Raw genomic sequence first — 6,000 nt, forward strand, 5'->3', positions numbered from 1 at the left:
TCCTGGGGACTTTTTTTAGGGAGTTGATTAATAGCTTGTTCTAGTTCTTTTTCTAAGATGGGATTGTTTAACCAACTGTGGGTTATTTCTTACAGAACAATAATATTCCATAACATTCATATACCATAACTTATACAGCCATTCTCCAACTAATGGGCATTCACTCACTTTCCACTTTCTAGACACTACAAAAAGGGCTGCCACAAACATTTTTGCACATGTGGGTCCCTTTCCCTCCTTTAAGATCTCTTTGGGATATAAGCCCAGTAGTAACACTGCTAGAGAAAGAGTATGCACAGTTGGATAACTTTTGGGGCATAATTCCAGATTGCTCTCCAGAATGATTGGATCCATTCACAGTTCTACCAACAATGTATCAGTGTCCCAGTTTTCCCAAATTCCCTCCAACATTTGTCATTATCTTTTCCTGTCATCTTAGCCAATCTGACAGGTGTGTAGTGGTATCTCACAGTTGTCTTGATTTGCATTTCTCTAATCAAAAGTGATTTAGAGCACCTTTTCATGTGGCTACAAATAGTTTCAATTTCTTCATCTGAAAATTGTTCATATCCTTTGGCCATTTATGAATTGGAGAATGGTTTGATTTCTTATAAATTAGAGTCAATTCTCTATATATTTTGGAAAATGAGACCTTTATGAGAACCTTTGACTGTAAAAATGTTTTCCCAGTTTATTGCTTCTGCAAGGATCAGTGTTGAAAAATTATCCTTGCATATGTTTTGAAAATAAAAAGCATCAATAAAAAAGTGAACCACCAAAAAATAAAGAAGTCCACCACTGAAACATATTATGGGAACAGGGAAGACTGGAGTTCATCTTCACAAAAGGACACTTTAGTAAAAGAAAAAAAAAAGCTTCTGCCCCAAAGAGTAACATGAAATGGCTCCCTGCCCTAAGAGAATTTATAGAACTCAAAAACAAATTTAAAAATCAAATAAGAGACACTGAGGAAAAACTAAAAAAAACATCCAATAAAACAAGATTATGGGGGGAAAAAGTTAACCAAATAGAAAAGAGGATATAGAGTCTCAAAAATGAAAATAATTCTTTGAAAATTAGAATTGGACAAGGAGAAGCCAGTGAACCTATGTGAGACCAAGAAATAACAAAACAGATCATAAAGAATTAGAAAATAGAACAGAATGTGAAACATCTGATAAAAAAAAACAGATCTGGAGAACTGATCAAAAAGAGAAAATTAAGAATAATTGGACTGACACATTAATGCAGGAAATAATCCAAGAAAATTGTCCTTGAGTGATAGAACATAAGGGGAAAGGAGAAATAGAAAAAATCCATTGATCACTACCTCAAAGAAATCATTTGCTGAAAAAACACAGGAATATAATGCCAAATTTTGAAACCCCCAGATCAAAGACAATTTTTTTTGAGAAACAAACAAACAAACAAAAAACAATTCAAATACACTGGTGCTATAATTAGAATTATACAAGACTTATTAGCAACCAAAATAAAAGACTGCAGGTCCTAGAATTATATCTATCAACAATCAGCCAAAAATATTATATCCAGAAAATTTATTTATAATCTTGAATGAGAAAAAAGAATATTCAACAATCTTGCAGGTTTTCAGGACTTTCTAACAACCAAAACTGAACTTAACAGAAAATTTAACATATAAGAGCTAATATCAAAAATCAATTTTAAGTACAAACTGTTTAAACCTGAACAAATTGTTTGGTTTTTCTTAGATGGGAAATGTATAGTTTATGTTTAAGATTTATATCAACAATAGGGTAGTTCAAAAGAAAGATTGGCAGAGTTAAGGAAATAGTAATCATGTTTTACAAATGAGGTTCAGAGGCCTTAGAGGGGGAAGGAGGGCTCGTTGTTCTGAAAACTTATTCACATCGGTAATAGAATCAATAGGCAACACTACATACATACCAGAAAGGGTATAGCACCCTCCAAAATCTATTAAAAAAATAAGGGGGGGAGGGGTGGGCAGTTGGAGAAGTAAAAGGTAAGGGAAGAAGACAAGGGAGGGATCCCTGGGTGGGGGAAGGTTAAGTAATAGCAAGGTAAGTTTTGAAGCAGAATTTAATCAAAGAGTCAGCAGGGAGAAGAAAGATGTGTGTATATGTATGTACATAGCTACATATATATACATAAATATATCTTTTCTTAACTGTAGAATGTTTAGGGGTAGGAAGAAACAGGGAAAAAAGAAAAAAAAACAGATTCTATTGCTCACAAAGTGTACATAATACACTTTGGAGCAAAAGGGGATGGATGCACTGGAGAGAGCATAAGTGGAGAGGAAGGGCAAAGAAAGAGAAAGGGCAGAGAACATGATAGAGGAAAAGAGATGGTGAAAAAATACCTTATGATTCAGGAAACTGAAACTGATGACAAATTATTTATTTTCACTAGTGAAAAGCTCATTGATAAGAAAAATTTTAAGCTTTTAATTGTGATATGGTAAACAATTATATTTTACATCTGTAAATTCTTCTGATATTTAAAGATGCTCTTAATTTTCCATTTTGAGATATCAGTAAGTAAATCTTGGTTTTTTTTCATTTTTCATTTTCATTTTCATTTCATTTTTTTCATTTTCATTTCATTTTCATATTTTTTCCAATTACATGTAATTCTTTTTTTATAAAGCTTTTTATTTTCAAAACATATGCACAGATAATTTAACAACATTTACTCTTGCATAGCCTTGTGTTTCAGATTTTCTCCTGCTTCTCCCCTACCCCCTCCCTTAGATGGCAAGCAATTCAATATAATTTACATGTAATTCTTAACATTCTTTTTTTTAGTTCTAAATTCTTTCACTCCTTCCCTTCCCACCTTCTTCATGAAAAGGCAATTTGATAGAGATAATACCTATATAGTTATGCAAAACATATTTCCATATCAGCGATGCTGCAAAACACAGACAAAAAAAATTTAAAGGATGTTTTGATAGTATTCAGACTCTTTCTCTGGAGGTGGATAGAGTCATCCATAAGCCCTTTCAAAATTGTCTTGGATCACTGCAGAGGTAAGATCAGAGTAGCTATTCACAATTGCTGTGACTGTGTACAATGTTCTCCTGGTTCTGCTCACTTTATTTTTTATTAGTTCATGTAAGCCTTTACAGATTTTTCTGAAAGCATCCTGCATGCCACATCTTATAGTACAATTACTATTGTATTGCACACTGTTGGAATACTGTTATCTTCTCTCAGAATCATAAAGCACAATTTGTTCAGCCATTCCCAAGTTGATTCCTCAATTTCCAATTCTTTGCCAACAGAAAAAGAGCTATGGGGCAATTAGATGGCACACTGGATAAAGTATTAGCTGTGGAATCAGGAAGACTTGAATTCAAATACTACCTCAGACACAACACTTACTGTGGGTAAGTTACTTAACTCCAGTTGCCTCACCAAAAAAAGGAAGGAAGAAAGGAAAGAAAAAAGGAAAGAAGCAAAGAAAGAAAGAAAAAAGAAAAGAAAAGAAAAAGAAAGAAAGAGCTGCTATAAATACTTTTATACATATAGGTGCTTTTCTTTTTTAAAATTTTATCCCGTTGGGATACAGATCTAATGGTACTATTTTTGGGTCAAATGGTTGACCAAGTTCCTTGAGCATAGTTCCAAATTGTGCTCTGGAATTGTCAGATCAGTTCACAATTCTATCAACAGTACATTATCAAATCCACTCAAACATGACATTTTCCTCTTTTTTATATTAGCCAACCTGATAGGTATGAGGTTACCATAAAGTCTACCACAACCTACAAGTTGGTTTAATTTACATTTCTCTAAGCAGTAGTAATTTAGAACATTTTATATGACTATAAATAAACTTGATGTCTTCTTCTAAAAAAATGCCTCTTCATATCCTTTGACCATTTATCAATTGGGGAACAACTTGTATTCTTATAAATTGATTCAGTTCTCTTTATACATTTGAGAAATAAGGACTTTATTAGAGAAACTTGCTGTATATCTTTCCCCCAGTTTTCTGCTTTCCTTTTAATCTTGGCAGAATTGGTTTTGTTTGTGCAAAACCTTTTTTAATTTAATGTAATTAGAATCATCCATTTTCCACCCTATAATGCTCTCTTTGAGTGCTAGATAATGCACTGGATAGTATCAGGTCTAGAGCCAGAAAGACTTATCTCTCTGAGTTCAAAATGAAGATATTTAAAATACAGTTCCATGAAGTGATCTTTTTAGTTGTCATGGATTCAATTATCAGTTCTTGAAGAGGAGTTTTAAATTTACTTATCCAAGCCTAACCTCTCTGCTGACATCTAGTGTCCCATCTTCAAATGTCTATTAAACATTTCAAACTGGATAGCCATCTTAAATTTAACATGTTCAAAACCAAATTTATTATCTTTTCACCCCTCCCCCAAGTCCTTTCCTCTTTCTAATTTTCCATTAAGTGTACAATCAGTATCACTGCATTAAAGAATATATGCAGGGGAATGAGGTATAAGAAGACTGGTAGGAGGAAGCCAAATTATGAGGACTTCACAAATCAAAGAGAGAAATTTATATTTTATCTTGAAGGTAATAGGGAGGCACTGTAACTGATTAAGTAGGAAGATTACAAGATTAAATGTACTTTAGAAAGATCACTTTGTTAGCTGAGTGGAAGATGGACTAAAGTGGGCAGAGACTTATGGCAGAGAAGCCAATTAGCAGATTATCACAATTCCAGGCATGAAGTGGTAAAGGTTTGTGCCACAGTGGCACAGCACCAAAAGAGAGAAAAGAGAACCTTCAAAGGACATTATCAAGGTAATATCAATAGGTCTCAGAAATAAATTAGATACTGGGGGGGGGGGGGGGGGGGGGGGGGGGGGGGGGGGCGGGGGGGGAAAGAGAGATAGTGAGGACTCTAGGATGACAGCCAGGTTGAGAACTTGATTGACTGGGAAGATAATGATGCCCTAGACAATAGAGCAGTTTGAAAAGAGGAAGAGTTTAGGGGGAACAATAATTATTTTCACTGTATATATTGAGGTTAGAGTGTTCACTGGAGGAGCAGAGCTAAGATGATGGAGAAAAGGCAGGGATTTGCCTGAGCTCTCCCAAATACTCCTCTAAAAAAAGTTTAACTAATACCCCAAAACAAATTCTGGAGTGGCAAAATCTACAAAAAGGATGGGGTGAAACAATTACCTAGCCCAAGACAATTAGAAGGTCAGCAAAGAAAGGTTATACCAAGGTGAGAGAGGAGCACAGTCCAATTCAGGCTCCAAAAAAACAGCAGTGTATCTGAGGGGCAACGAAATTAGTGGTGGCAGTGGCTGCTTCCAGAGCTCTCAACTTACAGAGGGTAACAACTGGTCAGAAAGAGATTATAGGGATTCATTTGCTAGCACAGAGTACAGGACTCTGTTGCATGACCTATACAATGATCCACAGTTCAGTTTTGGGTCTCACTCCCAGAGTGAAGAGGAGTACTAGTACACCAAAGCTTGTGGCAGCAAAGGAGCAGGACCCTGACCATGGTTCTAGGGCAGAAAAGAGTACTTGCAATTACTCACAGACTATAGCACAGGTCAGAAGATTAGTAAACACATCTCTCCTTACCTCAAATCACCCTTAAAGAACTGAAAGCTTACAGAACTAGTTCTGAAGTTGCTCTGAAAACAGCTGCACAAAATCTTGAAACTTAGGACAGTGCCCCCTCCTTGGGAGCAGAGGCCAACTTCAATATAAAGTTAAAATTCAATGAATTGATTAGAAAATGAGCAAACAACAACCAAGAAAAAGATCCTGACCATAGGAATATACTATGGGGAAAGAGAAGCTCAAAGCACAAACCCTGAAGAAGACAATAAAATCAAAATTGCTCCATCCAAAGCTATAATGGGCTAAAGCTTGAGTTGATGCACTGAGGTCCCAAGCACGTGAGGCTAAATAGCAATTGGACAATACTCTATTAATATATGCTTAGAGAAAGAATGGCCCCCACCCACTCTCTGTGCAAGTTTTGATGTGTTGT

This window comes from Sarcophilus harrisii, chromosome X (genome assembly GCF_902635505.1).
Source record: "Sarcophilus harrisii chromosome X, mSarHar1.11, whole genome shotgun sequence".
Taxonomy (NCBI): Eukaryota; Metazoa; Chordata; class Mammalia; order Dasyuromorphia; family Dasyuridae; genus Sarcophilus; species Sarcophilus harrisii.